The sequence below is a fragment of the Canis lupus genome, chromosome 6 (assembly GCF_003254725.2).
Source record: "Canis lupus dingo isolate Sandy chromosome 6, ASM325472v2, whole genome shotgun sequence".
Classification (NCBI taxonomy): Eukaryota; Metazoa; Chordata; class Mammalia; order Carnivora; family Canidae; genus Canis; species Canis lupus.
Genome location: NC_064248.1, coordinates 45,944,368 through 45,969,669, shown reverse-complemented (window position 1 = coordinate 45,969,669; position 25,302 = coordinate 45,944,368). Strand labels below are relative to the sequence as shown.

At 33.4% G+C, this 25,302-nt stretch overlaps 2 long non-coding RNA genes across 51 annotated transcripts in view; one reads left to right on the top strand and one right to left on the bottom strand.

Moving 5' to 3' along the window:
* Positions 1–6,928: 6,928 nt before the first annotated feature.
* Positions 6,929–17,910, bottom strand: LOC112679094 (uncharacterized). Its single transcript, XR_003148108.2, has 4 exons — positions 17,705–17,910; positions 17,222–17,309; positions 8,129–8,214; positions 6,929–7,871 (listed from the first exon to the last, which is right to left on the bottom strand). It is a non-coding gene; the product is annotated as an uncharacterized LOC112679094 (long non-coding RNA).
* Positions 17,911–18,033: 123 nt separating this feature from the next.
* The window catches only part of LOC112640759 (uncharacterized), a 62,374-nt gene continuing 55,105 nt past the window's right edge, over positions 18,034–25,302 (top strand). For 49 of the 50 annotated variants that reach the window (XR_004816856.2, XR_007411387.1, XR_007411385.1 and 46 more), the window contains exons 1-2: positions 18,034–18,201; positions 25,159–25,248. This is a non-coding gene — a long non-coding RNA (uncharacterized LOC112640759). The remainder of the gene's footprint in view (positions 18,202–25,158; positions 25,249–25,302) is intronic. The other variant, XR_007411365.1, reaches the window with a different exon arrangement.

Genomic DNA, 25,302 nt, shown 5'->3' with positions numbered 1-25,302 from the left:
GCTATTTAATATTATTCCTCACTCATAATAACTCCTTTTATCATTATCAGTGTAATCAACTCTGTAGTTGATTTGATTCAAACACTAAGCCACACAAAGCAACAGATTGATGGTTCCTTTTGCAGTCAGTGTATTATGTCCTTTCAACATGGTTCTGATTGTATAATCATTTTCTTAGGGTGAAGAATTATTATTATTATTATTATTATTTAAAAATTTTATTTATTTTTTCATGAGAGACACACAGAGAGAGGCAGAGACACAGGCAGGGGGAGAAGCAGGCTCCCCACAGAGAACCCAATATGGCATTCAATCCCAGGACCCCAGGATCCTGCTGTCAGCCAAAGGCAGAAGTTCAACCACTGAGCCACCGAGGCGTCCCCCTAGGGTGTAGAATTAATACCCAGAGATAGAATGGTAGATTTTTAGTGAATGATTTAAGTACCATAGGTTATCTTGTCTATTTATTTTATATTGTGAGATGTAAAATGTCATAGTCAATATAACTTGGACTTTGAAATCAAATTGCTCTGCATACAAATCTGGATCCTATCACTAGTCAGAAGCTTTTTGAATCTTGGTGTCTTCATCTGTAAAATGGAGATAATGGAGATAATAATAATAATTTCAGGGATATATTTTAAGATAAAGTGAAATAGCATCTGAAGAGTATTTCTTGCTAAAAGGATTACCCCAGCATCATGATTAAGAACTTGGTCCCCAGGGCACCTGTGTGGCTCATTGGTTGAGCATCTGGCTTTGGCTCAGGTCCTGATCCCAAGGTCCTGGGATTGAATTCCACATCAGGCTCCCTGGAGGGAGTCTGCTTCACTCTCTACCTGTGTCTCTGCCTTTCTCTTTATGCCTCTCATGAATAAATAAATAGAATATTTAAAAAAAAGAACTTGGTCTCCATAGACAAACAAGTTGTTTGTGTGCTTTGGCCAAATCAGTTTATACCATTAATCAAAAGTTTGCTCGTGTGCAAAATGAAAATTATTCCTTCAATATTTATTGGGCACTAGCAGTGCTCTCATGGAGTTTTTATTCTAGTAGGGACATAACAGTACCTAACATTTAGGGTTATTTTGAGTATTAAAAGAAATATACAATGCTTAGCCACTAATAATTATTTTATACAAATGTTGACTACTGTCATTATTATATGGGAGAGACCTTAATAGTGTGAAGATTTAAGAGATAAAAGTAGTGGATGAGAATTAGTGAAAGAAGATGCCTTAGTGAGGGAGGGAAATAGAAGACAAGGAAACAGGAGTGGGTAGGTCGTTGGGGTGTGATGGGTGATGTCTCTAATCGATTTCCTACAGCAGAAGGTCTGTGTAAGAAAGCAGTAAGGGAAAAAGTTTTGAAATATAGTGTGATTGCACTTTATGCAGGGTACTGAGGAGGTTATGCTTATTCTCTGGCCAACAGGAATTCCTGGTGCCTTCTGACGAGAACACTACTACTATGTGAAAAATAAAGTGAATGACCAGTGAGATTTCATTGCCCCCTTCCTATAGAGTGTGAAATTCTTTAGACCCCATCAAGGACATATGATTGTAGGGGATCATATTTAAAAATATAACAAATTAGTCCTATAACCATGTTACATATAGATTTGTGGTCTTCTGATATATCCCTCTTAGAAGAAAATAGCCTTGAACAAAGTTAGACTCTTCCCGCATAGTAAACTGTTGTTTACTTCTCCCTGTCTCTTTTATCTTATCTGAAAATATAAAGCTGGAGCTTCAAAGTCATTAGGAATAGAGAGTCTGTCCTACACTTGAATATCCTTCATATGAAGTGCACTCCAGAGGAAGAATTTAATGATTATAGTAACAGACTGATGCTCTCAACACCCCTGAAATTCTGCAATGAAGGTCATTCTACAAGGAGTTCCTAGAAGCAACAGCACACAGCTCTGCTCAAAACTCAGAGTAAGCTCCTCAATAGGTTACTTCCAGAGGTGAATCTGATCCTTAGTCTTCCTTCCTTGTCAGGCAAACATCTCCCTAGTTTTATTTTGAATTTAGGACTGTTGCAAACAACAAAAGAGAGACGTTTAGCTATAAACAATCTCTTCTTCCTAGAGGAAATACACCAAGGTTGCCTTACTGAGCTAGACACCAGATTTGTAATTTCAACCTAGCAACTAATTTGGGAAGTTAAATGCTCTCACCTCCATAAGTCACGTCCTTTTCTCCCCAGGGTAAGTACAAAAAAGCATAGTAACAGCTTACACAGAGGCATAGGATTAGTGCTTGTGTTGAAGACAAATATGTTCTTCCAAGCTTCACCAAAGACACAGTTATTATACTCTTATATTTTATACTTTCTCCTCAGACTACAAAGAGGCGATGAGTTGCCCTCTGGTATATTTTTTTAATCTTTCTAATAATAATGTTTTTAACCCATCATCTAACTCAGTTAAGTAGGAGAAGTATTCCCTTAGTGAAAAGAGATTAAAAAGAAATATGAGCATATTGGGAGACAAAGAATAGCAGACAATATTAATCAGGAGAGGCTAAATTTTACTGGAAAGATTAGAACACTATCCCAAGGTAGTCTGTGAATGATTTGAGGATATAAGAGTAAATATATCAAGAAAAATAAATCTTCCTAAAACCTGCCAACGTCAGTAACATTAAATTAATAACTACAAGAAAATTTGTAGTTTCGTGGTTTCATTCTGACTTGAAATGTTTGGATTTGTGAAGAACATACCCAGGTCCATAGTAAAGCAACTGTTAAATACTAGATACATAAGCTTCCAAAAAGTGGAATCTTTCCCAGTGTCTTCTGCAATGGACAATTACCCTGTAATTCTTTTCCTCAACCTGCATTTCAGCCTAAGTCATTACAGTTAGGCTCACAGAACTGGCTGGCCATGAAAATGGTAAGCTTAGGAGAGAATTTAACAAGGAAAACAATTCCATTTTCTTTCCAAAATATTATCTAGGTGATTTAGAAGGATATAGGAATCCATGTGTTAAAGCAGGAAATAGCCAAAATCCAATTTCTTCCCCATAATTATATACTAAAAATAGCAAGCAAATTTTTTTGTAATAAAAAAAAAACTGAGTGAATAATCTGAATCCTGGCTCTCAAAAATGTATAATAAATCAATGTACAAAAAAGCTTATAAGATGTTAAATGGTATTTGAGAGGCATGCCTGGGTGGCTCAGCAGTTGAGCATCTGCCTTGGGCCCAGGGCATGATCCCGGAGTTCTGGGATCGAGTCCCATATCGGGCTCCCTGCATGGAGCCTGCTTCTCTCTCTGCCTGTGTCTCTGCCTCTCTTTCTCTGTGTCTCTCATGAATAAATAAATAAAATCTTTTAAAAAGTGGTATTTGAGAACATACATATATTTGGAGATGTGACAGGAACTATGTAATACCAGATTCAGCTAGTTGAGATCTTTAAGTGAGATCTTTGGATTTTGATTGCAAGAACACTACATACATTCACAATTCTTTTATATTTACTTCTATCCATTTGTTTTATAATCACTAATTAGCACCAAACCAGCTATTCCTGAACATTACTAATATGAGCATTTTTACTCAATCATTTAGCATTTTGCATATCCGTGTATTTACTGTGATCCTACTCTTCCCACTGACTCTGTCATTAAAATAAAAGCATGTAATCTCAGAATTTCCTGTACAGACTTCAACAACAAGGATACATTATTAATAAAATAAAAATGAGCTTACACACTTGTTTTTAGAGCCATTACCTGCTGGTCTTTACGACTATAATCATTTCTTTTAGCCTTTAAGCAGTGCTTGTTAACATTCAGGATGTCTGTAAACACACGTAAACATCTGCTTTTCAGGAGTCTGGAGTCTGTTTATTAATGAGTTAATCATCGAGACTTCAACTGAAATGAGATCATCTCTGTGTAATCTTTACCAAATTATTTTAACCTGCAAGAAACTCAGCTTCTTTATCTATAAAATGGAGAAATTGGTACTGATCTCTTAGGGAAAATCTGAGTATTTAATTGAGGTAATAAGCATGAAAAAAACTATTAGATTGCCAGCAAAGTAATAGGTGCTTAACAAATGCATATGTGTTTTCCGGAATTTACTTTTGTATCATTGTAGGTATGATCAACTTCCTTTAGTAGTGGTATATAGGGAGACGTTTCTAGTTCTGGTAGACTATGTCCATCAAAATATTATTTTTTTAAGATTTTATTTGTTTATTCATGAGAGACAGAGAGAGACAGTGAGAGAGAGAGAGAGAGAGAGAGGCAGAGACACAGGCAGAGGGAGAAGCAGATTCCCTGCAAGGAGCTCGATGTGGGACTCGATCCCGGATCCTTGGATCACACCCTGGGCTGAAGGCAGATGCTCAACCACTGAGCCACCCAAGCGTCCCATGTTCATCAAAATTTACCCATTGACTCCATTTTATCTTCTGCCATAGTTTATAAAACTATCTCTAAAGACTTATGTCAAAGCAGATTATATTTTACGTAGGTAATATAAAGTCATATATTACTCAATATTAATAGAGGAGAAAAGTATTTTACAAAGCCAGTAAAAGTTTGTATTTAAATAAAATTCTTTTTAGTCTCCTTAAAGGATAATCCTAAGCTCCCAGTTTTAAAATAGCTACCTATTTGTATTGTTGTTAAATGAGCTCTACTGGTGTCTTTAGATGATCTTGTGTTCAGAGTTTACATTGTAAGTTCCGATTAAGCAAAAATTCACTAAGAATACTCTTTATTGGGCAGCCTGGGTGGCTCAGCAGTTTGGCGCTGCCTGCAGCCCAGGGCCTGATCTTGGAGACCAGGGATCAAGTCCCACGTCAGGCTCCCTGCATGGAGCCTGCTTCTTCCTCTGCCTGTGTCTCTGCCTCTCTCTCTCTTTCTTTGTGTGTGTCTCTCATGAATAAATAAATAGAATCTTTTTTTTTTTTTTATGTATTTATGATAGGCACACAGTGAGAGAGAGAGGCAGAGACACAGGCAGAGGGAGAAGCAGGCTCCATGCACCGGGAGCCCGACGTGGGACTCGATCCCGGGTCTCCAGGATCGCGCCCTGGGCCAAAGGCAGGCGCCAAACCGCTGCGCCACCCAGGGATCCCATAAATAGAATCTTTAAAAAAAGAATATTCTTTATTTTCTCTAATAGCTTACCTTGGCCTAGACACTAAAAACATGATTTCTGGGTCCAGACTTCCTGGTATGAATACTGGCATGGCCGATGCCTAGTTTCATGTTTCTGAGTAATTAATGTCCACCTTCCTTAATTTTTGTCTATTTAAAATAAAGATATTAATAACATGTACTGCATGAAATTATTTGAATATTAAATTATAAAATGTAATAAAATGCAATTAAATGATAAAATGTGTCATGGCAGTAAGCAAAATGTATTAGCTGCTATCATTATAGTTTTTCAGTGTCCAAAAGTGTCAAAAGAATCTTGAGAAAGTTCCAGCTTCTATTGTGTAATTTTATCCTGATCACTTTCACCCCCTAATTATGAAAAAATTTATATATTTTATGCACTATTACTTAAGTATAAGTAATAAATAATATACAAATTATATATAAATATATATATATATATATATATATATATATATATATATATATATATAGAAGCAGCTCTTCATCAAAGGCTATCTAAGGGCATATCTTCTTGAGGGTTCTTTTTTTTTAATACTGATGAAAAGATTTTTGTTTTAATGAACACAAGTTAATAGACTTGGAATTTTGTTGGTTAAAACTCATCTCTGGCAACCAAATATATGGATTAGGATTAAATGATGCAAAAGTGTCCTGGCTCCTATCTTGGATGTAAGAGCCCTGAAATGCTGTCACATCTAATCCAACAACAAGAACAAGTCAGAGGATATGCTAAATCATGAATCCAGAAAACAAGAGTCACAGAATAGCCAAGAAGACCAGAATTGAAAAAAAAAAAAAAAGAATAAAATTTCAAAGGAGATAAGGGATATTTAGCATTAACTACTCTGTGGCGATAGGAGGAATACAAAGACCTCTGTACAATTAGATAGGAAGAATTCAGCCAATTCTTTTACTCAATTACTAAAGGCCAAGTGTGAAATAGTATGAGGGTATAAAATCTCAGAATGTTGTAGACACAAATGGAGTTTGCACTCACTCACAGGCTCTTTTCGATAGAGCACACTAGGTCATCACAAAGACTGATAAAACAGTAGAAAAGACATCACTTTTCTTAACGCAGAGCTAGATGAGTGGAGAGACCACTGCTACCCTACCTGGTCTCTTCTCCACTAAAGAATAAATTATTAAGTTACCAGCAAAAGGAAGAGAAGCAAATGCTTTTGAACACATGTGCAGACCCATTGCATCAAAAAAAAAAAAAAAAAAAAAAAAAAAAGGTAAAAGAAAAGGATCCTAAAAGAAAAGGATCTTTTACTCCTGGAGAAGGGGCAGGAAACTCTCCTGGGCCAGATCACTGAGGATCTCTTGCTGCAGTCCTATGTGTTGGCCTGAGATCAACCCCAAAAAGTACTCACTATGTTATATCCATTGTTTGTACATCAAAGGGATCCAGAAATATTCAGTCTCTGATGAATTTCCTTTTCCAATTTCAGGCCACCGAGGAACTGTGGAGGGAGGCTGTGCCTTTTTTTCTTCTGTTGCTACATTTATGCTACCAGTTATCTGCTAGTTGAAAAGTCTAAATGTCAGCAATATGTATTATGCTCATTCCCATTGAAGTTAGAGAGAAAACTAGAAATAGGATCAACTGTAAGCCTAGAAAGGTACCTGAGAGCTGTAAGCACTCAGACACATCTATGCTTCTCTTTTGCATTTGCCATGCATATCTTTTCTTAAAATGTATCATTGTTTTCGAATAAATTAATTCAAAGGAGTGAGCTTTTTTAAGAACATTATCATTGCCTTTATGGCCATTAGCAATATATAAATGTACTAACTTCATAACAAATTCACTAGGATTTAGTGCTCAAAAAAGTCAAATATTTTTAAAGTCTATATATATATAACTGTGAGGAGTTTTTGTGGAAAATAATCTAAAATTCATACTGAAAATTAAGTTTTGTGAAGTTTTAAGGGAGAGATGCCAAAATGAATTCACAGTAAATCAGGTACATTAGACTATACTCACTCTTTCACTGCCCATCACTCTTTTCATATTTTCCCTTCCTTGCTTAGAGATGTTAGATTCTATAATGTGACACTCCCTTACAAAGATTATTAATACTTTCAACACTGGCTAATCAGTCATATCAAGTTGACAAAGCCCTAACTAGTTAAGCCCAGCAATTTACTCTTGAAAAGTTAATTTATTACCAGAAAACATCTCAAAGCAGTATTGACTGCTCTCTTTAAACTCATGACCATTAGTGTCATGTTGGTGTTCAACACTAACAAATTATAGCATCAAATTACAGATTTGGTTCAACATTTTCCATTCTCCAAACCACTTCTTAATAAATTCTCAACTCTGTTTTCTGATGATAGTATCATCTCTGATGAGAGACAAATCTAAATAATATTGGAGGATCATTTCCTTCCCCTTTTGGCAGCTCAACTGGGGGGATTTCTCAGAGGAACAGCAAAGAAGACCTTTGGCTCACGTCAGCATTCCTGAAATACCAGGTGTTTGTCATAACCTGGCAAAATGTGGACCTACTCCCTAATATTCTTCAAGTTCCTTTAAATATTTCTTGTCACTTAGAGGAAATACAGGTTCTGTAGCCCAGCTTTGGCTAACCCAGTTAGCCGGTATGGGACAGGCTTGTTCACGCTGTCATAGGTGTATCTGCAGTCTGCACAGGCTCCTCCTGCTGCAACCTTGGTCTCACTGGGTATGGGTCTACTTTGCCCAGGCTTTGCTGTGGAAAAATGAGGCTTCTGGAGATTGATTGCACTTTAATATGTTTTTGCTTATAAGATCTTCCCCCCCCATACATGTTAGATTATATCTGCTCTTTAAGGCAATGTGTTCATGACGCTCTTGAGTGACATTGAGACATTATATTATAGAGAAAATAAAAACAATCTTTCGGAAACTCACTTGTCTTTTCTCCACTAAATCTGCTCAGAGAGGCAGTTTAGCCTAATGCTTAAGAAAGTCTTTTCTGGAGCCCACCTGATGGAGTTGAATCCCGGCTCCCAGTCATCAGTTTATGTGACCTTGAGCAAATTGTTTTTCTTTTCTGTGCTTCAGCTTTTTATCTGTAAAATAGGAATGTTACAACTTGTTGGGTTGTAGTGAGGATTTAGTTAATATATGTATCCTATTTAAACAGGCTCTGACATATAATAAATGAGTATTAGTGTTTGTTCAGTGAATGAAGACTATCTGTAACTGAAGCAACATTCTCTGTTTTCTGCTATTACAATGGAAGATGGAAGAAGTGGCCTCTCAAAGGCCAGCTCCACTTGTTGATTCAGATCCTATTTAATTTATAAAAATTCATTCTTACATGCATTCTCTATTTCTGCTATAATCAATTTTTCTAACTTCTGGATCATTCTGACTAGCATGAAAATAATTTTTATTATCTCTCAAATTAATAAAAATGTTTCCTTACCCTTTATCTTCTCCATCTACCAATTCAATTATCTTTCCTCCTTGACAATAAACTCATAGAAAGAGGTTATTGTGGCAGAATATATATTCCAAAAATGTCTCTAGCAATATTTCTAGATCCACTCTAAAATGTTACTGATCCCAGTAAGAGATGGGTTTTTATCCCTTCTTCTTGAGAAAGATTTTGATACTATCTCTATAAATAGAATGTAAGAAGTGATGTTACTCCAGGCATAGGTAATAAAAGATAATATGCTTTCCCCAGATTCTCTTGGGGTCCAGCCATCCTGCAATGAAGAAGGCCCAGCCATATGGGGATGTCAAGTTTAGGGGCTCTGTAAACAGCTTCAACTAATATCAGTCTTCAACCAGCTTCATCCTCCAAACATTGAGTGAGCAAGCCTTCAGATAATTTTAGCACCAAACTTTGAATCTTCTGGTTTGATGTCCCAATCTTATAGAGCAGAGATGATCTATCCCTGTCATGATCTGTTCAAATTCCTGACCCACAAGATCCACGAGTACAATAAATAATTGTTTTATGCCACTGAGTGGTGGGGTAATTTGTTATGCAGCCATAATAACTGGATCATTTGTTTATAATAATTAGAGTGAATACCTCAGGGCCTGCCAATTTTCATAAGGAAATACCAAATTGCTGGAGATATGGAAATTATAAGAGAAAAGTTAAAATAAATGAAGATATCATTCTGAAATCCATCTGACAGAATTTCTAGGAAAAGGCTATGAAACATACAATTAAGAGATAAATAAATCAAAGAAGGAATCTTCTAAAGGTGAAGAAAGATTCTTCATTTTACTTGCATTGTGATCCCCCTAAATTATCCAACTTATATAATTGGAAAATATAGTAGTGGCAATTTTTTCCTTCTACTGTTCTGTTTAAAAGGTATTTCAAACTCTCAAGAATCAGAGTGTATTAAGTATATATTATAAATTAAAATAAAAATACAAAACAAGTATAATAATGTTTCAAAGAGTTAATGGTAGAGTTTTATATACAATTTCTTTTCTTAGCAACATTGCCTTTTTAAATTGTTACCTTATTTCTATGAGTCTAAAAGAAATAGAATAACACTTAACATCATTCCCTGGAGGATTCGTGACATTTGATATATGAATTATTGACATTGACAAGAAAATTAATTTTAGCTTTCAAAAAGTAGGACATTATCTATTAATAATATGAAAACACACTGTAATTCAAGTTTTTAAAGATTGCTTCCAAGCAAATGATGAATTTATATAATTTTCTACTTTCTTTAAATAATATCAAAATTTATATCAAAATTTCACTTCACATTCTGGATGGAATGGTAGGAATTACATACTTTTTTGCTAATTATAGATGTGATTAGTCATTACTTTTATCCACATAATTTTGTCATATCTCCAAATTTTAAATCAAATATTTTTACATATAAATGAAAATAAATATATCTTTCTACCTTGATATATGAACCATTTCAAGATTTGGTATCATCCTAATTCTTATCAATATCAGTAACAGCACCATCTACAAATCAGTAATTTTTAATATTCCTGTTTGTACACAGCTACATTTTTTTCCTTCAGTTTCCTTTTGTTGGTAACTACATAACAGTGCCTTGACTTGCTACAGACACTGACTTTACTCATGTTTTTTTTTTTTTTTCTCTTTCATCCCTTGATGCCCCTTTCTCCCTCATATATTCATGCTCCATGAATATTGTAATTTTCTTGCATATTTTTGACCCTCCAGCCTCTTTATTCTTCCATTAAACACATAAGGCAAATACCTCATGCTTGTTAATTTGAACTCTGTGCCAATCTTGTATCTACACATGAAGACCAAGCTCAGTACGCCTAGGAAAAAAATCACTCAAACATGATCTCATTTTAATGGCTGATTTCATTTTAAAATTTAAACATATCTCTCAGTAGCTCTCAGAAATTTTTACTAACTTTACCCCATTTCCCAGGATAATTTATCATCAAATACTATAGGCAACATTTTCACCTTTATTCAAACTTTAATGTCCCCTCTCTCCTTTTCATTTTCAACTATGATCCAATTTCTTTTTTTACTGAAAACTTTTTTCAAAGTGAATTATACACTTTATTATTTCCTTTTATAAAAGTAATATTGTAAGATGTATTAACTAGTTTACATTTAATCCATTCTTTTATGCTTTTGTATTTTCAAAATATATTAAAATTATCCAAATGTCTATATCAAGTGCTGTAGCAACTATGGTTCTTTGTGATTGAAGCAAGCATAACATTTGGCCAGATTTTGGATGTGAGTCCCTCTGTATTATCAATTTTGATATTCAAAAGATGTCTTGTTCATTTCGAATGTTGATGAAAAAGCTAAATAGAATGATCTCAGCATTGATATTCTGAACCAATCACAAAGTAAGAAGGTAAATGAAATAATTGCCTTAACAGTGAAGAGGTTTTTTGAGAAACTACTTTAAGGCAGGAAATAAATTACTTGAATGCTCTCTAGTTTTTATTAAAAGAAGAGCTTGCTGCCTTCCTATCATGAGTCACCATCATGGGCACTGATGTGGCTTGTCGTCAGTTCTCTCTCTTGCCTTCTTCTCAGTCCTGGCACTTAGTATAGATTCTAGGCTTCCCACATCCCCACCAAGAAGCATATAACTCTCAGACTTAAGATTTTTCTCTATGATTCAAGGTTTGTTTAGTAATCAAGATGATTTTTAAAATAACTTTTGCTTATGTACTTTATTATTTTTTATTTTATTTAAATTCAATTTGCCAACATACCGTATAATACCCAATTCTCATCTCAGCTGTGCACTCCTTAATGCCCATCACCCAATCACCCCAGCCTTCCCACCTACCTCCCATCTGCAACCCTTTGTTTACCACAGTTAAGAGTCTCTCATGGATTTTCTTCCTCTCTAATTTTTCACCACTCAGTTTCCCCCCTAACCTATAGTCCCTTTCACTTTTTCTTATATTCCACATATGGGTGAAGCCATATGATAATTGTCTTTCTCGATTGACTTATTTCACTCAGCATAATACCCTCCAATTCCATCCACATCAATGTAAATGGTAAGTATTCATCCTTTTTGATAGCTGAGTAATATTCCATTGTATATGTTTACCACATCTTCTTTATCCATTCATTTGTTGAAGGAAGGACATTGTGGTTCCTTCCATAATTTGGCTATTGTGCATATTGCTGCTATGGACATTGGAGTGTGGGTTTCCCAACATTTCACTGCATCTGTATGTTTGAGGTAAATACCCAGTAGTGCAATTGCTGGATTATAAGGTAGACGTAATTTTAACTTTTTGAGGAACCTACACACTGATTTCCAGAGTGGCTGCACTAGCTTGTATTCTCACCAACAGTGCAAGAGGGTTCCCCTTTCTCCACATCCTAGCTAACATTTGTTGTTTCCTGTCTTGTTAGTTTTAGCCATATCTCATTGGTGTAATGTGGTATCTCATTGTGGTTTTGATTTGTACTTTCCTGATGGCAGGTGATATGAAGCATTTTTTTTTCTTGTGCTTGTTGGCCATGTCTTCTTTGGAGAAATGTCTGTTCATGTCTTCTGCCCATTTCTTGACTGAATTATTTGGCTATTGTGAGTGTTTAGTTTGATAAGTTCCTTATAGATTTTGGATACTAGCCCTTTATCTGGTATGCCATTTGCAAATATCTTCTCCCATTCTGTAGGTTGTCTTTCAGTGGCACTTCCACAAAATGACCCTTCTCAAGATTACCAATAATGATTAGGAGAATTCTCATTACTCAAATAAGATGAGCAGCAGTTTTTGAAGAATTGATTATGTCCTCCTTTTGGACACACTTCTTTCACTTGATTGACAGGTTACTGCCTTCTCCAAATGTTCTGCTCACTTTGCATATACTCAACAGCTATATGTATAAAATAAAGATAAATTAGAGCAAAAAATACTTCCTATTAAAATAAAACATTTAAAATCACAGCTTTCCTTCTCATTTTATTTCAGCCTTCTCAAACTTTAAAACTATTTGCTAGATTATGAAATAATCTAATCTGCACAACACTATTCAAGAATATAAAATTTAATTATGCTCATGTATGAATATTTACAGTTTGGTATCCTACTTTTGTCCAGGCTTTATTTGGACTTTTTTGATAAATAGTACTAATGATAATGTGTCAAGCAGTTTGCTTTGTTATTGTTGTTGTTTTCATTGTTTATTTTTAAAAGAAAATTAGATGTAAAATGAAGAAAACATTGTAACAAGAGAATTTTTAAATATCCAAGTAAGATTTCTACTCAATCCCACTGTATCCAAATGATTTGGAGTCCACTTAACTCTCATCTTTAAAATGAAAGAGACTTTTTTTTCCCTATAATTCAAATAGATTTTGGAGAGCAGGCATGAGAGACACATTCTTAGATTGCTCCTACCTCTCCTTTTATTCTTCTGCAAGAATTCAGATAGCAAAAAAGCAATTCAATAGTAATTCAATAGTGTTCAATTATTTTAACAAGTCTTCTATTCAATAAATCCTGGCAAATTCTCTGGCAGATTCACTCTGTCTACTTACTTTGTGCATAGCCCTTATTCCTCCTCAGTGAAAATGTGGTACTGGGCAGGCAGACACAAATCTATTGTCTCTATATTTATTATAATAATAATAATTAACATTATTATTATTTTAGTAGTAGTAGTAGTAGTAGTATTTTAGAATTGACTCATGAAAACATGTTGGAGATTTATATCCTTCTCTCAAGTTGTATTAGGTGCCTTGGCAGGAATAAGAACTATGAATGGGTGCTAAAACTATGAATATGTGATTAAACTGGTAAAGAGAATTCCACTTTAAGCACTTAGTATTTTAAAATAAGGAAAATCTGAATATAAGTGGGTTAATGATTCAACTTAAGAAAGATATCAAACAAAATGTACAAGTCAGGAATTGATAATAATCTGAAAATAATGAAGAAAAACAATAACAATCTTAGGGTAAAAAGAGCAAAGATTTTTTTTAATTTGTTTAAAACACTAAAACATAAAAAAAACCCTTGAAGATACAAAAATATATTTTACATAAAACATAAGAAAAACTCAGATACTGAAGATACTTAAGACACTTAGCATATCATTAAAATTACAGTCTGAACTTTGAAAATCTAGACAAATTAAAAAAAAGAAAATCTAGACAAATTAGATAATTTTTTAGTAAAGTACAAAATGTCAAAATTGACCCCGTTAAAAGCATTAAGTCTGAATAATAAAATTCTAGAGATATGGTAAAATGCAGAAAGCAGTAGATTTGGTTTCTAAACATTAAGTTAATGATATTTCCTCAGGCCTTAAAACAACTGTTGACTAAAACACATGCAAAGCTTCTCTTAATATTTTTATTAAAATCATTTAACCTTAGCAATGAAATCTGATCAAGATGGTAAAAAATACAAGTTCAAACAGTGGGATACTTTTATTTATGACTATAGAAGCTATAATTCTAAATAAAGTAATAGCTAAGTGAATTCAGCAGCATCAGAAGGATAATAATATATAGATGGTCAGAGAAATTATATTCCAATATTATAAAGATTTTTCCACATTTAGAATTCTATAAGTATAATTTACTTAGAAACTATAATTTAGTTCAGAATTTACTTAGAACCATAAATTCTATAGGAAGCAGTAATTTAAACTACAAATCTAATTAAATAGCTCCAGAAACTATAAAATTTCAATAAGAGAAATAAAGCAAAACCTGGATATGGATTTAAAAAAACCAATCAACTCATTAAAATAGCAATCACAAAGAAACATGATTCCAATGAAATTATTTAGATAAAATTATTTCAAATTTCTCATTGAAAGATGATTGCCTTAGTAGCTAAGAATTTGCAGCTGAATTCTGGGAAAGAGTGAGCTGCACCACATCAGTTCCTATATGCAGGGACAGCCATTAACAGCTAGATAGTCTTGGTTTTCTTGACAAACATTTACCCATATCCTACTACAACACAGCAGAAGGCGGATGGGCTTCCAAAAAATGGTGGATGCTATTTGGAAAAGGAAAAAAGGAAAACTGATGATTGATAAATAACTATTAATGTCCAATTTGCCATGTGAAATGTTACATTTCTAAAGGCTAAAAATCTACATACAAAATGTAAAATAAGAGTGTTATAAAGACTAGATCTAAATGTAAGAGAGTTGTTGAATAAACTTGTAGTGCTAGAAATCTTCCTAGGATTTATTTGCAGTCACTTTTTCACTGAAACTACACAAATGATTCTTTTTCAACCTGCTGATAATAAATTTCACATTTACATGTTTCAGCTGAATCATCATTTATTTCATGATAACAAAGCGAAAGACGGTTTTTTTTATCTGATACAGATTAATTCTGTTAATATTTTTCATAGTTTGTACTTGGATATCTGGCTAGAAATTTTGGTTACTGAAAATGAAATTAAAATAATTCTAAATAAAAAAGATAGCTCCTAAAATAAGTACATAAATATGCTGTATTTTATCAATTTTCTTTTAAATTTTTAGTATGTTTAAAATCAGAATGGGTTAATCAGTAATTTATCATATTTAAATTAGGATACTGGTGTTGTTTCATTAGAATAGCCTAAATGATGAGTCCTACAATTGATAACATCTTGACTGATATCTAAAATTTACATATTTTATAAAGCATCAAGAAGAACATCAGAAGTTCTACAGAATAGGGGCGACCGGGTGGCTCAGTTGGCTTAGCATCTTCCCTTCAAGTCAGGTCATGGGGTTCTGGGATCAAGCCCAGCATCAGTCTTCCTGCTCTGCAGGGAATCTGCTTCTCTTTCTCTCCCTCTAACCCTCCCCACTGCTTGTTCTCTCTCTCAAATAAAAAAAAAAAAAAAAAAGTTAAGTTTTATTGTTTCCATTGTATCCTACCAGTTTTATATATGGCATTCTCAATGCTATGGAGTTGTGTTTTTCTTTATTTTCATTTATTCTTCCTTCACCATGACTTATTTTCAGTATATGCTAAAATATTCAAATATATGGAATTTTCTTACAGCTTTTTGTTATTAACTTCTAATTTGTTTTTGTTACAAAAGAGAATGGGCTCTACGTGATACCAGTTCTCAGAGATAATTGAAATTTAATTTATGCCCAATCACATAATTATTTTTATACATATTATTCCCATGCTCTTTAGAAAATGGAATATTTTCCCATTGTTAGATACAGAATTTGATGCACATGCATTAGCTAAAGTTCATGGATTTTATTATCAATTTTTCTACAAATTTTCTGATTGTTTTCTATTCAATCTGTCTATAGCTAAAAAAGTATGTTGAAGTGTTATGCAATGATGTTGGATTTTTTAGTATTTCCTGTAATGCCATGAATCTTTAATTATTTTAATATTTTTAGATGTGTATACTTTAAAGTCATTAGAGCTTTTTGTCAAGTTCAGCTTTGTCTCAAAAGATTTTTACTATGTCCTCAATGATGCTTTTTATCTAAGGTTATTAGTCTGAAAGTAATTCAGTTTTATCAATATTTATTGCTCAGTGTTCATTACAATACTGAGCTAATCATAAAAACTCAAGACATTTTTGTCAAAGAAAAATTTGACATCATTATCTTTAAAAGACTGATTTTTAAGTGATTCTGGATTCAATATAGGATAACCATCCTTCAGGATGACATATGAAGATGTCATAGCACTGAAACAGCCATTAACAATTAGTCTGGATACCTTATTTTAAAACATGACTTTCTGCAATGTGGGGCACTATTATTACTGGATTTGTATCTCAGCCACAAATGAAATACAAACATAACAACAGAAATAAACTTTCCAGACTTTTTTTACAATAAAGGATATTTCATGTCTTACAGAATCTGTAGATATGTATCATATTTACAAATATATTTAGGTTTTATGTATTTAATCAAACTTTAAATAAACTTTAAATTAATGTTCAATTCATGCAAAATATGCTTGTAACCTGTGGAAGGATGGGAAATTGTGAATGTGGAGGTTCAGAAAATACTTAATTTTTTTCACTTAAATCTATTTTATTTATATATAATTTATGTATCATAAATAGCATACCTTTACATACTCTGCCTGAAGATTTTTATAAAATCTTTTATAAAATATTTTGTCTATGTCTATGAGGTCATTTTAGGCCAACCTAGGTTTTTATCAAAGATATAGATAGCACATTTCTTAAAAATGAAGATCTTCTGAAGAAAATTTAATTGAGTTTAGGATATACCTACGATATAATCATTTTCAAAAATCACACAGCTCCTTGAAAGATGATTTCTTTACTAAGAATTAAGAGCAGTGTGCTATACACTAGATATCAAAGTTTCATATTCAGCAGATCCAGGGCATTCCACAATAAGAAAATATAACTGATGGAATTATTTTACTTTTTAAATTAGAGTCTTCTTCATTTACCTTTAAGATATAGTAAAATGAATTAACAAGCAAATAACATTTGTACTACCTCACCAATTAAAGCTTGAAAGCAGTATGCTCTCAATGCAGAGCTGTTTAGTAGATAGGTTCTGAAATTGTATTTTATTTAAACATAAGTTGCAAACAGTGGTAAAAATATAGAATCCAAGATCTTCATTACCTGCTTTTGATTCAGGGAGATGAAGTACAGGTATCTTTAGACTAAATCTTCCCCAAGCAATAAGGTTGCAGTGGGTTCCAAGAATATTCTTGAGAAAGAATAGGTAGAATGTTTTTTTAAGGTGTATTATAAGTGGTCACATTTTACAGGTATATAAGTTAGGTAAAACCTTAAAATTAAAATAATAAAAATAATTAAAAGATATACACTAAGAAACTAGAAATAAATGACAATTTAACCAAGTGAGCTTGGTTTCTTAATGTCTTTAGAACATCATTGTGATCTTTAATTTGCTTTGCCAGGCAATGAGCTTTGAACAAAAGCTTGCTTATTCTGAACTGATAAGAGTACTTTACTTGAAAAATCTTTCAAAATCTTTCACATAAGCAATGATAACTAGTCAGTATTTGTATGAGTCTGAGACTGATTTGCAATACTCTCCTAAATGTGACCATCGCTTATGTCCACCATCAATCCTCTTACCTCTACAGGCCTTTGAGGAAATATTTTGCTTTTTCCAGTGCATGGTTAATAAGAAAAGGACAGCTATTGAATGTGTGTTTAACAGGATGACGAGGAGATCTGGTATTAGAGAAAGTGTAATTGAAATGCAAGTAATTGAAGCATAACAAAAATTCACCAGTAAAGGCTTTTTATCACTTCAGTGAAGAGTTCAGCCTAGCCTTCAATTGCTTCCTGTAATTTCTGTATATAAGACTTGGCTCACTCTCTTGCTCTCTCTCGGAAACATTTGTGATGTCAGAATTACAACCTGAGGTTACAGCACTGTGACACTTTCAGACTCTTCAAGGTTTGTCAAGCACAGTTAATTATATTTACTAGAAGTCTCTCACCTCTCATACTCATGCACCTTAATCATACACACAGTGGAAATCTATAAAGGCCTAGAATAAAAGGAGTGTGTTTAAATGCTGCCTTTAGGACAGACAAGAAGATATATCTGAGATTTTTAAAATAAGGTAATCTGAATATATAATTTTATGTTTTCAGTTTTTTTAAAAAGCTAGCATGAAAACTGATAATGGGGTTTTCTACATAGATTGCTATAGTTCAAAAAGTCTATTTGAAGACTATAATTACTCAACATACTTCAAGTGAATGATGAAAACTTTCTATATCTCATTTTGAAATAGTGTATATTTTCTGTAACTGAAACTATCAAAATTATTTTTAGAGTGGTGAGAAATAAAGCATTATAAGTGCTACGATTTGAAATTTCTGAAGCTTCCAATGAAAAAGGTGCTGTTTAGTAATATTCTGAGGTTATTATTCCTGAAATTTTGTTGTATTAACTAGAAAAACAATATTTAATGAAATCTTATTCAGTTATTTTATTAAAAACTATAATATCTGTTTTGAATGTTGTGTACATTGGGAATATAAAAATTTGAAGGCAATTTCGTTGGATATGAAGCTTCTGCTCATAACAAGAAAGATAACAGAATTTATAAAGCAAGAATCAATGAAGTGAGTTTTGTCATTTTGTAAACATTAGTTACAAAAATACAATAAAATCACATACAAAGATAAACACAAATATAATTTAGAACTGAAGTACATAGGAGACCAATTCCAAACATTTATTTTATGCTTTAAGTTAACAAAGGTAACACACACAATGAAGATAAGAATCCAACAATAAAGATTTTTAATTTAAAAATATTAATAATCTAAAAGCAAACATTTTCGCTCTGTGAAAGATTGTTCAGAAAATGAAAAGACAAAGCACAGACTGAGAGAAAATTGATAAAGGATTATATCCAAAATATGCAAAGAAGGCTTAAAACTCAACAATGAAAAAATACAATTAAATAACAGGTGATATGTCTGAATAGATACTTTACCAAAGAAGATATGAAGATATACAGATGGAAGTTAGGCACATACAAAAACCTACTCAACATCATTTGTCATTACCAAGTTGTCCTTCACAAAGAATGGTGAACAAACTGGAAACTGTGGTACATCTATACCACAGTGGAATATTATCAATCAATAAAAAACGACAGATGATTAAGTGAAGAAGAAGGGGACATCAAAAACTAAAGTCTTGCTATTTGCAGTGATATGGATGGAACTAGAGGATATTACGCTAAGCGAAATAAATCAATCAAAGAAAGACAATTATTGGGCGCCCGGGTAGCTTGGTCGGTTAGTGTCTGCCTTTGGTCAGGTCATGATCCCAGGGTCCTGGGATTGAGCCCTATGTCGGCTCCCAGCTCAGCAGGCAGCCTGCTTCTCCCTCTCCTCCCGACTTGTGCTGTCTCTCTCTCACAGACAAGTAAACGAAGTCTTTAAAAATAGAAAAGACAATTATCATACTATCTCACTCATATGTGGAATTTAAGAAACAAAACTGAAGATCATAGAGAAAGAGAGGAAAATCTAAAACAAGATGAAATCAGAGAGGGAGATAAACCATAAGAGACTTTTAATCATAGGAAACAAACTGAGGGTCACTGGAGGAGAGAGGGGTGGGGATGGGTGATGGACATTAAGGAGGGCACATGATATAATGAGCACTGGGTGTTATATAAGACTGATGAGTCACTGAACTCTACCCCTGAAACCAGTAATATATTATATATCAATTAGTTGGATTTAAATTTTAAAAATAAAAAAAGAATAGAACACCCAAGCTACAAAAAGATATGTATGGATATATTTTAAAAGCATATAGCAAAGTAAAAGAAGCCATTATGAAAAGGCTACATACCATGTCATTCAATTTATATGACACTGTGGAAAAGATAAAATGATCAAGACAATAAATAGATCATAGCTGGAAGGAAACATGTTGGCCTTGTCTGCCACTTCCAGATGCCCTACTAATACCTAACCTGGGTTAGGAGACAGGCATTCTTGATGATTTATTTATATATTTATTTATTTGAGAGGGAGAGAGAGATAGAGAGAGAGAGAGAAAGAGGGGAGGGCAGAGAGACTCTACAAGCCAACTCAACTCCCTACTGAGTGTGGAACTCACTCTGGGTTCGATCCTAGAACCCTGAGATCATGACCTGAGCTGAAACCAAAAGTTGATCACTTAACAGACTAAGTCACCCAGGCACCCAGGAAATGCACCCTTAAATTTTTAAAGTTTCTTTTCTCCTGCAAAGTTTGGACCAAAGTTTTATTTTTTGTCAGCTTTTTTTTTTTTTAATATTGTATTTATTTAATCATGAGAGACACAGAGAGGGAGAGAGAGGCAGAGACATGGGAGAAGGAGGAGCAGTCTCCACGCAGGGAGCCTGATGTGGGACTCCATCCCAGGACTCCAGGATCACGCCCTGGGCGGAAGGCAGGCGCTAAACCGCTGAGCCACCCAGGGATCCCTTTTTGTCAGCTTTTAAAGTTGGGGCTCCAGGAGGTGAGACAGTGACCTCACTCAACTGTCTTCCCCACAACATCCTGCACTCACAGGTCCAAGGGACTCCCCTGAGAGCAGCAGACCCCATGCTGGCCAGCCCCTCCCTTAGATATGGACCTTTTATTTTCCATGTTAAGGTGGAACAAAGGTATAAATATTTATAATTTTTTTGTATCTTTTGTAAAAGGAGGGGCACTAAGCGTGTTTTTTTTTTCTTTTTTTAAGGTTTTATTTCTTTGACACAGAGAGATCAGCATGTTTTTTAATGAAAGTGATACAGATGAATATTTTTATAATCACAAATACAGGCTCAGTATTGTGATGGGGGAGCATGGCATATTCCACTGCCCATCCCAGGGGTTATAATGCAGAGAACTGAATTAAAGTGATTTTGCAACAACAACAAAAAATAGGTCATAGTTGCCTAGGGTTGCAGGTGAGGTTTGAATAGATGAAACACACAGGATTTTTAGGGTGACAAAACTATTTTGTATTGCACTAGAATGGTGGATTCATGATACTTTGCATATCAAATCCATTAAACTTTACATCACAAAGAGTGAACCTTAATGTATGCAAATTTTAAAAAATCGTTTAGAAGGTCTGGGCACAGGATGGAAGGCAGACTGTGACAAGAGAATCTAAATGTATTATAAATGTATGAAATAATCAAACTTAAGGGAGTAGTAACTGAAAATGAATGGAGACCGTAAAACTTAAAATAAATGAAACTATGCATAGTCATTGTATTATATTTGGTAAAGTTGATTTACCCTGGGGATATCGGTTAACAGTTCTGAAACCGTTATACACATATAGTAGAATTCAACAATGAAATAAATGGATGGCAGATGTTAGGAGCCAGGTTTTTCACTGTTGGAGTGGGAAGTTTCAGACAGGCAAAGTGAGAAAGCTAGAATGATCCATATGTTAATGGATTGGAATTGAAGATAATGTGAACTCATGGTTAGCTTACTGCCGACACAGATGGATACATATAGAAATATTTATTTCTAACTTGGAAGCAATCCTGGCAGAGAAAAATGACATTAGGTAAAAACTAGAGGCATCTAAATAAAGTATGAAGGTTAGTTAATAATAAAGTGCCAATATTAATTCATTAGTTGTGCCAAATTATTATATTAAGGTAATATGTTAATATGGGGAAAACTATATGTGGGACTTATGGGGAATATTTGCACTATTATTATAACTTTCCCATTAAAATAAAACTTCTAAAACAAAAATTTATTCTTAAAAATTTCAATCTCTATTTCACCCCATAAATGTCACTTCCTATTAATAGCAAATGTTCAAATTTTGGTATACATTTTCACACATTGTTTTCCATTTTATAAATCTAAGCAAATATCAACAGTTCATTCTTTTGAGGAAAAAAATGCATTTTGTGACTACAAATTAATCAATTGTGAAGTCTGTATTTTCATATTCTGAGGAATCTCCAATTGTTTTCTTAAATATCCTTAGGCATAGAGTTTTAATGGGTGCATTTCAAGCAATCAAAATTTTATTTTGATTAAAAATTCAAAAATTTTAGTAATTTTCTATAAAAGTTACTCTGCTTTTGCATTATTTTCATTGACGTTTTGCACCAATTTGGCAATGCTGTACTCAATAATGTTCAAGAAAGGAAACAGAGATAACTCCCTCATTACTGCTTTATGGTCAAGAGCAGTAGAGTTCTGGTTACCAGTAAATTCTTTATCCCAGATACAATTAGTGAGAACACAAATCTAATATAACTGAGGGATTGTCTACCTCCTTGCAATAGTTGATGCCATCATTATATTTGAAATTAGTTTATATTTGGTGGTCGAATAATATGTGTTATGCTATCATTGGCTGATGGAGAATGTTGAGGTGAACTTTTTTGCTCAGTTATATATTATATATATATATATATATATATATACATATACATACATATATATATATATATAAGATTTATTTATTTATTTATTCATGAGAAGCAGAGAGAGAGAGGCAGAGTCACAGGCAGAGGGAGAAGCAGGCTCCATGCAGGGAGCCCGATGCAGGACTTGACCCCGGGGTCTCCAGGATCACGCCCTGGGCTGAAGGCAAGCGCTAAACCACTGAGCCACCCCGGCGCCCTGCTCAGTTATATTTAATCATTTATATAAGGACAGATAAGAAAACCAAAAAAATCAGAAGTCAAAGAAATTACGTTCATAAGAAACTGAAGAGGTCATGGCCAAAAGTATAAATAATAACCTGCTCCCAGACTAATAAGGGATAATGAAATTTAGGGACACATGTCTAAAAGTTATAGAGAGGCAGTTTGTGCTTAAAATTTCCTTACATGGGAAAATAAAAACAAAACAAGACAAAACAAAAACTATAAACAGCCTACATTTTTTAACAAAAAGAGAAGGGAGAGGTTATTTAATACTCAGGTAACTCTAGCATGCATAAATGCTTCATCTACTCATCCCCAATAAAAGAAACTTTAGTATACTCCTGCTTTCTTTCCCATTGAGTAAAATTTCTAAATTTCCTAGCCAAGTTTCTGATGTTTTAGCATGTGATTGATATTTTTTTTTTTCTTGAAACTCTTTCTGCCTGGCTCTTGCCTTTCCAAGACATAAAGAGGAAAATATAATCTAAATGGAAGATTGTACGAAGTTACAGATTCCACTTTTAGATGAATTTTTAGTCTATGATAATGAAGAAATCATCTTCTCAAAAATCCTGATACTGATATCCTATGCAAGATTGTATAGAAATGTATATGACACTTTGCCAGTAATTGCATCACTTTATTTTTGTCATTGTAATAGATACAGACCATGGTTACATATGATTTATAGGCAGAACTTCATATCTAAAATCCTGTGTTCACTGTTTTTCTTTTTTTTTCCTAGTCAGTGATTAACTGGGACTAGGTTGTAAATGGGATTTATTTCATTAGGATACAAAGGACCTTTGGGATATTCTCTACTTGATTGTAGCAGTGGATCCCTTAATGTACACATATGTTAAAACTAGTCAGTGCATTTTTGTATGTGAATTTGCCTCAATAAAGTTGATAAAAAAATTCACAAAAATAGAACAATCATGCCATAAAATAATAATTATCATTAGCTATCTGATAATTACTCTTCCGTAAAACTGAGGAGTAGGAAAGAAATTTCTGCTCTAGGTATTGCTGAAATTATTTCAAGTGGCTCTTTTAAATTGAATTGGAGTATAATCTAAGGATAGTCTAAAGCCTGTGAAATAAGGATCATCTATCATTTATTTCATGTATGCCTATTTTTAATTAATACCTGGGCCCCAGAAATAGTCATCACTATATTTATGAAGCCCTACTGTTTTGATATTATTTTTCTTCCAAAATATGTTCTAAGATAAACATCTAATGATGATGACACAAAATACTGTTTTTACTCGCTTCTAAAGCTGGATATGGATCATGTCTTTCACTGTCAAATAAGCTTGGGAAATAATTTTTTAAATAATTTATAACAGAATTCTTTACTGTAGAACTTAAGTCTTTTATATACTCATATATCTCATGATTCATTTAAAATATACTATGCAGTGTTTCACATTTTTAAAAATAATTGTTTTTTGTATAGCATTTGTTTGGTGTTCTGTTTTGTGAAATAAGTTTGGGAAAAACTTATATGAATATTTCCATTCCCTGAAGGCACAGTCATATTTCTATATATTTTCCCTACTGCTGAGGAATGCAGTAAAACTCCCCAATGGCACTTGCTCTCTCCCACTTTAAACACTATTCTTTGGTTAAAAAGAACAAAATGTGGTAAGTGATTTATCAATCTTAGAAGAGTTTCCACTCTTGTTTCATAAATGATAGTTTATATAAGTTAAACTAGCTCACATGGAAAGCCCCAGGTATACTAACTATTCTTTAAAAAGTTATATATACTATAAATTTTGCTTCTCGGTGAATTTCTCCCTTTCCCAATGTATGCAAACAATAACTTCCTGTTTCCTCCTGCTTCCCATCTTTCTGTAGGCATGGTTATCTGTTTCCTCTGAACTAAGACACTGTTGTATTAGTTTCACATGATCAATAATTTTGTATGCTTTCTGGATACGTGTGTTTCTATCTATATTAGTAAATTATTATAAGTCCTTTCAAGAACATTACCAAAAGTAACAGCTCTTTGTTCTATTATCATTTGTTCCTCTATCATTAGCACTCTACCACAATGTCTAACTATATACCAAACACATTCCAAAACATTCTTGTATGGTTAGAGGCTGTTATTATCAATCCTTTTGTTTTTTAGTGAGTGTGGGGTACGTAGATCATTGAGAAAATATGACCACCAGTTGGTCCGGGAGCTAGACTCATTCCAGCTCATTTCATCTTTGTAAAATTCCTAAAAATCTGATATGTTGTGGTATAATGTTACCAGTTATAATTTAAAAATATGTGTTGCAGAAAGAGTCAAATTCCCTTGTCAATTGCATTACAATAAATTTTCATCATATCTTTAATGATGGCCATTTTTTACTATTTTGTCATTTGCAGATAGTTACTATTCTACTCTGATGTTTGACTAAAAGTATTTCTGCAAAAGCAGTTCACCTTCAAGGAGCATGATGGAAAAGACTTTGACAAGTACACGTTTCTAATAACTAAGATCAATCTGCCATCTTGTGGGAGGGACAATAA